General features: G+C 32.5%; 1 protein-coding gene across 2 annotated transcripts in view; it reads right to left on the reverse strand.

Moving 5' to 3' along the window:
- LOC122811896 (proto-oncogene tyrosine-protein kinase LCK-like) overlaps window positions 1-13,392 on the reverse strand; it is a 1,092,777-nt gene that overhangs the window by 287,182 nt on the left and 792,203 nt on the right. The window lies entirely within an intron of this gene.

Here is a 13,392-nt window from a genome sequence, read left to right on the forward strand (position 1 = left end):
CCAAATGCTTTTATGTAATCTGCCCATGCAATAATTAGATTGCTCTCCTTTTACAATTCTCTTTTATGGCTTTAGTTAGCAACAAATGATATTTTAATCCATATATCTTTCGTTTGTTACCCTTTTGTTCTATTTTCATGATTCAATTTTTTTCCAAATGACTATAAACTCTGTCTTCAATTCCAGTATATAGTTTGTACATCACTGAAATGCAAGTTATTCAAATGTAGTTTATAGGATGGCTTACAGGTTCACTCTTGAGGAGGAGTATAATTATTCCTGTTGTTAACCAGGTTGATGTCTGTTCAGGATGCACATATAAGTAATTCTTACTTAGGGTTAAATCTTTCTGTACAGATCTTAATAATTTTAGTCAGAAGTTAAGCACTGCGGCTGGGCCTTGGGTTTTTCAGTTAGGAGCTTTTCTTAATTTTGTTTAATTCTCTGGCCATTACTTCATTCTTTTTCATATCCTCTACTTTTGAGCTGCTTACTAATTCTTTTCATTTTTCTATTCATTCAACACCTTTGTTATGTTCCACAGAGTCATCATAAATATTTCTTCAAAATGTGACTATTTCTTCTTTTTTTGGTGGTGTTTGTATTCCTTTTGCTTTGTTTCCTATTTCTCTATAAAACTTTTTTGGGTCATCATTGAATTGCTTATTTTGTACTTTTCCTTAATATGTATTTTCATATATTTTCAAATGTTCTGCCTGTGCTGGTATCTTTAGTTTATTTGTAATCATGTGTAATGGATCCTGGTCTGTTTTGATACTGTGTGTTGCTTTTTACCACATGTATTTTTATTGATCTGTTCTCACTTCTTTATTCTTAAATCAGTGACACTTCTTCTCTTAATTGCTTCATACTTTTCTCTAATTGATGCTTCCATGGTGGAATTGTATTTCTTCCGTTCTTTATCCTTATTGCTCGGTATTTTTGTGGTAATACTTTATCTGCTATTAATTTAGCTGTACAGTAATATATCCTACTTACTTATGTTATAGCATATTAATTTCTCATAATAGTTTTGATTACTATGTCTGTTTTCATAGGTTCATAGGCAAATACTAGACTAGCTGCCCTCGTAGGCCATTTTAAGCCAAGTCAGGTCAAGCACAAAATGGGAAACTATCACATTTGGTTAGAGATTGGCCTTAACCATACCATTGTTGATAATTATCTATTACTGCTAATGAGAATAATTGGGATCATACCATATATAATTGAGAGAAGCCATGCAGGGATAAACATTTAGGAGATGCCTCTGTCCATTAGTAGTACAAAAGGCAGTCCTAGGGTTAATTTTTGGTTTCCCATCCATAGATCCAAGCTGTATTTGAATATGGACAGGGATGAATGGACAGGGATGAACTTTGTTTTATGTGGATGAGGTGTTTTTCCCAGAATAGCAGTATCCTCTGAGAGGTATACCTGTCTCACTAAACAATTCTGTTGATGTTGCAGAAGAGGTTTAGATCCCTAGACTGAGTATTTCTGATATCATTTGACTTGCTGATATACCAGACAGAGGCCAACTCTCAGCAGTCTATACAAAACAGAGTATAGTGACAGGGCTTCATCATTAATATAAGGCAATAGTTAATAGTTAACAGCATTAAAGGGGGAATTACAGTACTGATAATGCCAGATATTACCATAAAGATAGAAAGCAGAGTTTTCTCTCCATGTGAAGTGTTGAGAAGTTCAGAGGCAGCAGCTCAATCTGTGCCCCCAACATAGCTCGCTAACCTTACCTCTGTAGTTCAAACACCAAAGTATTTTATTATACACGGCTTCTAAAAGTAACCCTACATTATTTATTTATCTTATTTATTTACATTTGCTTGAATGGAAAGTCTGATTGGGCATTGGACCTCATTTCAGCAGAGGCCTAAGGAGAAAAGCTCCAGAGTTACAATAATACATAAAATAGAATCATAAAACAGAAACATAAAATAATAAATTAATATATGAAACAGAATCATAAAACAAGTACAAATACATATTGACTATCCGTATAGTCTATTTAATAGTAATAAACTACAACTGCAACTGCAAAAATATCTTTTTTAGCTTAGGCTTAAAATGCATTCAAAACTGCCACCATAGCAACACAAGTTTGAATGGAAAAAATGCACTGCAGGACTAAGTACAATCATCATGTTATGTTACACAATCACAGATATTCCCATGCACATTCTTAAGAAAGCTTAAAATTACATGCTGCTAAGTGTTCAGCTAATGTGCAGTTATGTTAACCAATGTACTGTAAATTAATCACCACATACACTGATGTGTGTATACACAGTACAAACACACCTCCATGTTATCACTTAATTGCATAAAGACAAAGACATCAAAGGGACCATTACTCAATGGAGTTGTTTACAAAATAAAATTTGTTTTTAAAATAAATCTGGTGTATAATATTAACAATGACCACACAGCTGCTGTTAATGTATGTCAGTGATTCTTGACAAAATTTTACTCAACTGACATTCATTTTTTTTTTTTGCTCTCTCTCTCGGCTCAGCTAACAATCAGAAAACACCACCTCCTTTTGTCATTCACTGGGTCTTGCGGACTTGCCTTAGCATCCTCTAGGCTTAAACTGACCCATGTCTGTGGCCATTGAGAAGATAGATACTGGTGTGTCATCATATTGCTGACAGGGAGTGTGATTTCCACCCTCTCTCTCCTACTTTTATCAGACTTCTAACATTTTGGGTCATATTTACTTTCTGTAATCTATTTTTTACATCAATCTTAATATGTCTATCCATCTCTATTAAATCAAGCAGCTCTTCCTGTACATTATTTTATTCTAAATTGAATTCACATTCTTTGTTCTCTGTTTCCTGTGGACATCCTAGAGAAAGTTCCTGAACATCTTCCTGTGACATATCCTCATCAGATGCATCCTGCATCATCTGCTGTTCCTTCATCTGGGAACTCATTGGCTCATCACTTCATACTATTGTCTTTGTCAGAGTTGGCACCGTTTCCTGTTCCTTCCTTTGCTGTGCAAGTCCAACTGAACTTCATAACGGTTTTCTACAGGTGGCTCCCATTCCACCTGCTTCTCCTTAGTTTCAAAACTCATTGTTCCACCAAACTGAGACATTATCTGTGCTGGATTTTCTACAGTAGGTTCTTCACTTTGCAGGTAATCCATAACTTCAGTTTCTATTCTACAGTATAGCCCAGTCCTGCCAATAAACCAATCCAAAAAAAATTTGTGAACAATATCAATAAGGTACTTCACCCAGGAATCTTTACTACCCCTAAACCATACTTAGATAACACCCCCCAAGAAACTGCCACAATTCTTAACAATTACTTTATAGACTCATCTGCAAACTTACACAAGCTGATCACAACTCCATTCCCCCCACTTCTTCTAATCTAACCAACAGAACCCCCTTTTCACTCAAACCTGTATCCACTGCCTACATCAAATCACTCCTGCTCAAACTTAAAAACCTTGTTCCCCCTCTACTGATAACTTACCTCCCCTCTTCCTCGGGATTGCCACTGATGCTATAGCCTATCCTATCTCAATTCTTATAAACAGATCCATTCAAGAAGCCACTGTCCACGACATATGGAAATCCTTCCATACAATACCATTACATAATGGTGGGAATTTCACTGACCCATCCAGTTTTAGACCCATAGCTATTCTTTCCCCCTTTCTAAAATCCTTGAAAAATGCATTCACACTCAACATCTCAAACTATTAATTCATGAAAATCTTCTGATTATGACCCAACATTGATTTAGGCCAAACCACAGAACTGCCACTGCCCTCGTATCCTTTACTCAAACTGTAACCAAGGCTAGGGACAACAACCAACTTGTATCCTGTCTATTCCTTGATCTCTCAAATGCCTTTGTTACAGTATACCAATCCAAACTACTAAATAATCTATCTGAACTAAACCTCTCTTCTTCCACATTTAAAAGGTTCTCTAGTTACCTCACCAACAGACTACAGTCTGTGAGATGGCACACTTCCTTCTCCACCTTCCTACCTATCAAATCTGGAGTCCCCCAGGGCTCTATCTTGAGGACGCTCCTATTCAAAATCTTTACTAACAATCTCCATGCATCCTGTAGGAACTCTCCCCTTATACAATATGCTGATGACTCTACACTTATCTCCTTCTCCAACATCTCTCACCACCACACACATACCCCAAACTCCTTCCTGTCTATTGAAAGATGACTTTCAGAAAACCAGCTTATCTTGGGGCATGGCCAGGATGTGCACTGGCTAGCAGCAGTTTTATCCAGGTCTGCCACTCTGATCATTTCTGACAGGATTTATTATTTTTAAACAATCCTTTTTGCTTTACTTCTTCATATTTTGGATACTTCGAACATATTCTATGATTGTTTTAAAAAAATTATATAATTCTATTGAAATTTTCCTGTCAATAAATCTTCTGACAATATATCCCATTATCTCAGACTGAAAGATGAGTCATTCTAAGACCAGTTCTATGAACACTTTTCTCACGAAAGAAATGTTGTCCCTGGCAACAGACATACAAGAAACGCTGCTGTAACTGGATAAGATGGATACAAAAATAGATGGTTTTGAAAAGAAGTGCTCAAGACAGATGGACTTAATTCATAAAGGACTACAACTGCAGAAGTCTCAGATGTCAGACATTGAACAATCTCTCAATGATGTAAATGGAAGACTACACGAGGGAGAAAACAACACAGAATTTTTACTAAAACAAAACACAGCACTCCAGAACATGTTAGAAGATCTTGAAAATAGATCTCATAGAAATAACTTGAGGATCTTTGGTTTACCAGAAAATATAGAAGGCAACAATATGGTGAGTTTTTTTAATTCTTGGTTACCATCTATTTTAGACCTTCTAAACGCCCGTTCATATAGAATTGAAAGGGCACACAGATCACTAGTAACATCTTAAAAAAAAATTCCCCTAGATCAGTAATATAAGATTTATGTCTACATAAGATAAAGAATTATTATTGAAAACTGCCTGTACCAAATCAGTCATAAAAATAAAAGACAGTACTGTACATTTTGACAATGACTATTCAAATACTGTTATTTCTATAAGAAAACTCTTATAACCTCTAATTAAAGAATTGAAGAAAAATCAGATAAAGGTACACCTTTTATTCCCTCCCAGACTGAAACTGTTTCTTACTGATGGCATAAAAATATTTGATGACTTGGACTCTGCAATAACATTTGTAAGAACAAACAAAATATTAGATAAACTAGAGGATATGGAATGGTCAAACATCTCCCTGAAAAGAATTGCAGAAAACAACAGTTAGAAATCAGTTGAAAAGAAGAAGAAACTGAAAGATAAATAATTTTCCTAACTCAGTAATATGTGTCAGTTACATTTATTTATTTATTTATTTTTTATTTTATTTTACTTCTTTTCTTTATTATATTGATCTTGTGAAAACATTTGGAATTTGCTGAAAAGATACTTCCTGGATTGTTATATTCTGTACACTGAACGATGGGAAATGGATCTACATGGGATTTTGCATGCTTGTATTTTTATATTCCACAGTACTTAAAAAGCTGCCTAAAGGTAACTAAATTTAATGTTGATTAATTTTAATCTTATTTTTTTAGGTTTTTCTACTAATTGTACTATTTGATTGGTTCTTTTTTTCTGATTTGTACTTTGTTTATCATATGCTTACATCAGTATTATTGGGGCATGGCTAATCTACATATTTGATAACCAGCAGTCTCTAAACCAATGGTTCCCATGCTCATCTGAGGATATTAACAGTCAAAAGTAAACCTGCAGCTCTCAAGCCATTTATTAGCAAGCAAGGCTCTTTTTAAGGCAGTTTCTACTTAGAAACTAACCTTTTTGAAATTCGGGGAGCTTATCTCAAGGCATTTCAGCATCTCTTGCTTTCCTGGGCTCCAGTGTTAGTAGTGCCAACAAGCAAAAGCAGAAATCTTACCTTCAACCTCGTCGCTGAGAAGGAAAAGGATGGAACGTTGAGACACCAATAATACATTTCCCACTACGGCCATTGAATTATTTTAATGGATAGCATATCAATCCTTTTAATTAATGAATTTCAACAGGATTCAAACAAATGCCTCTACACGTCATGAGACAATGCATTTTATTGTATTAGTTCACCAATACTCAAAAATGAATGGCTCCTATTGGTAACTCCAGGTAAGGAGTCAACATATTGACCTGGACATGTCATAAAGTGCAAACTAATATCAAAAATGTAAAACAGTAACATTTCTCGTGATTTCTGACTGGTATTTTCTTGATTGTGACATCATGCTATAACAGGATTTTTGACAAATAACACCCAGACAACGGAAGTAGTGTTAACTCTATGATGACTATATTAATAGCTGTCTGTTTTGTATTTGCTACCAAACATTTTATATTCTTGTTGGTAATTCACTTAATTATGATTTTACTAATAGCTTTCTGTTTGGTATTTGCTATCTAACATTTTATATTTTTATTGGTAGTTCACTTACAAATATATAAAGTACACAGTTTTTTAGTTTATATCACTATTAGTCTCAGAGAGTAAATCACTTTATCTCCTTGAGTAAAACACTTTTGTTTCCTATTACAGAAAGCTCTACACTACTAATGCTGGGGATCCTGTTATTGGTTTAAGAACTGTAAGTCTGATCCTCAAAACTGTGGCAATCTATGTGCAATTAAGGAAATAGTCTCTATTTCAGTTCTCATCTTTGCTCACACAAAAAATAAAATAACTGTTGTTATGGAGAGTTCCTTGAGAGCATTCCTTTTGAATTTACTATGGAAAGCTGTTGAGTTTATTAAAAATAACTGCAATATAAATGCTGAAAATATCCTTGTCATGGTCTATAAGGAAGATATCTCAATGGATCATGTGACCATGGTCTTTAAATAAAATTGTTTGGTCTGCAAAGGATGCTACTGTTATGGTAAAATCCCACTTCTTGTGATATGTAGACACATTGTAATTAATAACTGTAAATAGGGGGTACAAGAATTACAGACTATTATATGGAGTGTAGTGAATATATTTTTATTTGCAGCAACAGCAACTAAAGCTTTATAGCATCATCTTGAATATCACTTCATTCTCCTAAATTTAAATCCAGACTACATTCAATAGGGAAACCTTTAAAACAATGACTCAGATATATGTATAATTATTTTCTCTATTTACCTTACTTACTTATACCACTTCTGTAATCTCTACCTTTATTAAAACCTAAATTGACAGTAGCCCCAAATAACTGCTGCTTGGTCAACTACTTCTACCCCTGTCTCATTATGCTGTCATCCCTAAAAGAAAAAAAGAGGAAAGGGAAAAATAAAGTAGTAAAGAATAAATGTCATGCAGTTACTTACAGCACTTTATTCCTATCTCTTATATTTCTATCCTCTAAAAACAAACAATAAGCTTAACCTATATTAATTTAGATTGTATTTATCTTTTCCATTATTAGTAAAAATTTGGTAATGACTGATTAGAATAGCAGTGATAGTCTGATGGTTAATGTATATTTACATATAAATACACATATACACATACTCGCAAACACGTACAAACACACATACACACACACTGACACACACACATACACGGACACAAGTTATACTATCACTTGATAGGTTAAGTGCTGACTATGACTTCTTGCTCTAGCAAAGTCCCTTTGGTGGCAGCTTCTTAGTGGGCCAAAACCTAACACTCAGTCTTGGAAAGAACGAGGGGCACTCACTCCCTCCCTGGTGGAACTCTATAGTACATAAACACAATTTCTGAACCCATATTATTAGGGTAGCAAATAGGGTCTTATCAGTTTATAATACGGAAGCCTGTCAGATTAGCAGAGTTATTGACTGAAAGGGTTATAATAACATACTTTATGTAATATCTGCATATTCTTAGAGAACACATTTTATGTACAGTGGGATAATTATTTCTGTGTGAACTAATAAATGTTCACTCAAACAAATAACTTTGTTGGATAATGGACTGTCTACTTAGTAGCCCAAAATATATCTCTGTGAACATTTGAGGTTTGTCTGGAAGTGTCAAGTGCTGGATATATTATTGTCATAGAGACTTGCTTCTTATACCCAGTTTAAAAAAAACATTTGAAGTGTATTTTAACTTACAAAGACTGATGTTGTCATATCTACAGATATAAACTGATGCAAAAACATAACACTTATTTGCAATCTCTCAGTTTGATTAATTGACTAACTCAGTTGGAGACATTTCATCAAGCATGCATATATGTAAAAAACAATGTATATGATTTCTGTTAGATGGATTTTCTGTTTATGTTTTATTAGAATGTTAAAAATAGTGCTTCAGCAGAAACATTACTTAAGAATTTCTTTCTAATGTCGGGCTCATTCCCATTAACATATTTTACTTTCACAGATGAAGGCCTAATAGATTGTTTTAGTATACATAGTCTTGTTGAAATCATTATTATTTTAGAAATAACAGTGATGGAGATCAAGTATTATTGTTTCTTTAAAATCTATTTGTTGCAATAGTTACCATATAAAACTGAGTTTTCATTCATAGCACTATAAATATGCATACATTGAATTCAATCTGTTCTTATAATTATGTTTAAATGGGAAAATTTCCTATCATATATGTACATTTTATAATATCTGGGATATATATATTATTATTGCCTATTCCAAAATGAAAATCTTTATACTCCTGTTTAGTGGTGGTGGGGGGAATTCAATTGTTGCTAGCGAGAGGGTGGTTAACTTAAAAGAGGTTTCCTGTTTAAGTTGGGAGTCTTTTTGAACTCCATGAAAGAGGTTAGGGTTTATAGATTTTAACATCTTTTTATATAGTTAACATCTGTTATCATTCGGTGCCTAGATTTTTTTAAAAATTGATAAATGCTATAGATTCATTTTTTGGACAACAGATCCCACAATATCTATCTTAAAATTTTTGATATAACAATTGTTATTCATACAATCAATATACCAATGATCATCACCAAAGTAAATTCAAAACATTGTTACTCATGTTAATCTTAAAATGTTTATCAATTAATATCAATGGGTGAAATAGTAATTGCAAGAGGGGAAGTTTATATAAATATCTAAAACGTTTTAATCCTAATGTTGTATTTCTGCAAGAAATACATCTTTTAAAGGATGACATAAATAGTCTTAACAAAAAAAAAAAATAAAAAATACCCAGTATTATCCAGCTGTCATCATCATCAGAAAAAAGGGGTGTTAAAATACTTTGGAACAATTCTTTACTATACGCTAAAATAATAGATGCATATAATGATGATAAAGGTATATTTTGTACTGTTACACTGGAACTAAATAGAAAAATATATACCTTAATTAATATGTGCTGGATTCCTGGGATTGATATTCCCACAGTTAAACAACACTTAAACCAAATAGTACAATTATCTAAAGGAAGTATTATCACAGCAGGAGATTTTAATTGTACAGTTAACGAAAATTACTCAACTGCCATTAACAAGAGAAAATTATCACTATCAGCAAAAAAACTAACTGAATTTGTTGACACATATCACATTACAGATATTAATGATTTTGCTGATTCAGGCTCCATTGTTTACACATTTCTCTAAAAGGCATGGTACATATTTCAGAATTGATAGGGTTTATCTCTCTAATCAACTAATTGATAATCTAAGTAAAGTTAAAGTACATTCATGCCCATTATCAGACCACAATACAATATATTTTGAATTACTGATTAACTCAAATTATTGTACTCAAATTAAAATAATTCCTGCCTACTTAACCACTTTATCAGATTTTCAAGATTTCATTGCATTCAAAATAATAAAAATTATCACTCTTAACAGTACTGGAGATATATCAGACATATATGTCTAGGACACTTTAAAAGCATACCTTTATGGGAAAATAACAAGTTGGTATATAAATAAAAAAATTGGGGATAAGGAATTACACACTCTTCAAGAGGAAATTGACAAGCTAAAATTGCATAATCAAATGCACAAAAACAACAAGGCTGAAGAGATTAATACTTTGAACAGTAAATACTTAGAAATTTTGAATCACAAGACCAAGATTAGTCTAGAGATATTTAAATTCTTAAAGTTTTATACCAACCTTAAGGCATTAAATACTTTGGCCATTAAAACTAAAAGACTTAGTAAACTTTATCATATTAAAGGACAACAATGAGATTTTATTATTAAATGCTCAACTTCTCTGTCTTTTTTCTTCCTATTTTCTGTCCCTGCTATGAATAACCAACAGTACAGCATTTGAAATATTTTAAATTGACTGTTTCTCTCCACTAGAACAGTACCTTTCTGTATTGTGTTGGTTTCACTTTCAAAAAACTTTTGACCCACCCTGGAAAAGTCTCAAATTCACTGATGTCATTAAGGCCACTGGATACAGATAGTTTTCTGCCCATTTCCCGCCCTAAACTGACATTGCTACTACCATCTGAAAACCCCACCCATGCTGTGATGTCACAGCTCCCTGGTCCTTCCCCTAACCATACAAAAAGTGAAGGCTAGAACAAGGAAACAGTGCATGAGTCAAGTCTCATGCTGTGAGCTGCCAATCACAGTAGGTAACAGCTCAAATTACACTTAGCTCTTTGATAACTAAGGAAGTTAGGTATGAAGAGAGATGGGAGATGTGTCAAAGTAGTACAAATTCAGGCTTTACAAAAGACTGCAATTTAGCCATTATAAAAAGAAGCAGCAGTAAAAAGCACTTTGAAAGTCTATTCTGTGACATTTGCACTGTTTGTGTTTTAAGTAGTCAATGAATGGCATGAAATGTTACTTAAAACTAACTGACTGAAAGACAGCAGTGTATGCATGTAAATTCAGTGCAGTGACAGGAGCTTTAGGAAGAAAGAGGCTGCGTGATGTAATTTTTTTTTGACAAGCACTGAATTATGGGATATCTAGAGGCAGACCAAACAATCAGAAATACTTCAAGATGCCAGACCCCATGTGGTCAGACTCAGAAAGTACGTATACGAATATTTAAAAACCTGTAAATAGTCCCAGAGTGGTCTTAAAATGTAGGAAACACCAAACCATGATAAAATAAACATGATTTTTGAGTCTGTGGGTGTGGTTCTCCTTTAAAGAGATTTATTAAGATAAAAAAGAAGGTAACTGAAATAGGAGATATTCTAATGGACTTTAAAAAATATTTCAATAAAATTAATCAGTTCCATTACACTAGATTCTAAAGATTGAGTAAGATCTTTTATTAAAAAGTACACTACAAATAAACTAACAGAATTACAGGCTAGTGCTCTAGATAGGCCAATCTCATTATCATAAATCAAACACCAAATTAACATCTTAAAACAAAATAAGGACCCAGGTAATGATGGAATTATTCTGGAAATCTATAAAATAATACCTAAAGAAGCTCTGATTCTACTACACCAAGTTTTTCATAATGCCAAGATTTAATTAATATACGCCCTCATGGAAATACACCGTTATATCCCCCATATTAAAGGCAGACAAAGATCCTTTGAGATGTTCCTCATATAGACCGATTTTTCTGTTGAAAATAGACTATAAAATATTTATGTCTATTTATGCTAATAAAGAAATTCCTTCCAACTTTAGTTGATGAAGATCAAACAGGATTTATCCTGAATAGAAACATGTATGACAGTATCAAGAGAGTGCTAAGTCATAGATCATGCTTTTAACTCAAAAAAAAAATTAACTCTTTTAAGTTTGGATATAAACTGTGCCTTTGACTCAGTTAATTGGGATTACCTTTTTTACACATTAGAAATATTTAATTTTTCTAATAAATTTGTACAACTTATTACACATCATTATAAGGGAAGCCAGGTATATATAAAGATTGGTTCTTATATCTCTCAAAACATATTGATAAATAGAGGAACTAAACAAGGATGTCCTCTTTCTCCTTTACTTGTTAATCTTATTACAGAATCCTTACTTAGCCAATCAAATAAGGATGAACCCAGATATAAAGGGTTTTAGTTTGAAATCTGAAATGTCTTTAAAAGTACAGCTCTTTGCTGATGACATCTTCCTTACTGTTAATGGAACAAATGAAACTTTACAAAATATATTTGATGCTATGGAATGTTTCCAAAAATAATCTGGCTTAATTTTTAACGACAACAAAATACAAAATACTTTCGATAAATTCAAACACTAATTTTGGGATCATAAATTCATTAATTATTTGGTTAAAACAGATTCTTTAACTTGCATAGGACTTACATGAACTAATAGTGCAAATGAAATAATAATATCAAATTATAATAATTGCATTTCTTCTATAAAAAATCCAATAACCAAATAGAATCAACTTCTATTTACAATGGATGTGAAACTTTTGATTATTAAACTGATCATATTACCTAATATACTCTATATTATACAATCCATATCATTAATGCCACCAAAAGCATTGATAAAATAAGTTAATACGATGATCTTGAAATTTTTCTGGGACCCAAATAAACCCAGAGCAGCTCTTATACACCATATGAGAGATTGGTCTTTAGGGGGAATAGGGTTGCCTGATATAGAAACATATTATATATCCTCTGTGGTTAAGACCTTTTCTCTACTAACTAATGAATATTATTTGCCTAGATAGAAAAAATTCCAAAAAGCGCTTTGCTTCAATACTTATGAAATGTCTAACTCTAACAAACTCTTAATTTTGAATAATCCATTAATTTGGATTTAAAAAAAATATTTTATGTTAAATAAATTTCCAAATAATTACCCCCACTATATGAACATTTTACAAAAGGAGTTTCGAAATTTTACATATAAAAATATGAATTACAAATTCTGGATATTTACTATGTTCCCTAGTGCCTACAAAAATATGTTATTTCAACCTCTAATTTCTCTGATATAATTAAGCTTAAGGACAAAAATCTTATATTTTGGTCTCAGCTTTTGGTTTGGGATAAATTAATCTCTTTAGATTGTCTAACAATAAAATATGACTTAAAAACTTACGATTACAACTTCAATCACATAGGCAATTTATGACCGATAAAATGAATTCTATCCCAATAAACTCAAGAATATCAGTACCTAAACTAATGCATTTTTTAATCATACTCACACATAAAGATACGTTTAATGAATATAATATTTCAAGAATGTATAGAATAATAAACATGGAAACAAAAAGTATATCAGATAATTATTGGAATTACTTTGCTTTAATATCTCTCTTTCTGATAAGAAAATAATTCTGGAGTCATCCAGACAGACTACATCCTCCCTTAAGTGGAGATTATATTCATGGAACTTTATCAACAGAGTCTTTTATACACCAC

This window comes from Protopterus annectens, chromosome 1.part1 (genome assembly GCF_019279795.1).
Source record: "Protopterus annectens isolate FY-2018-M chromosome 1.part1, PAN1.0, whole genome shotgun sequence".
Classification (NCBI taxonomy): Eukaryota; Metazoa; Chordata; order Ceratodontiformes; family Protopteridae; genus Protopterus; species Protopterus annectens.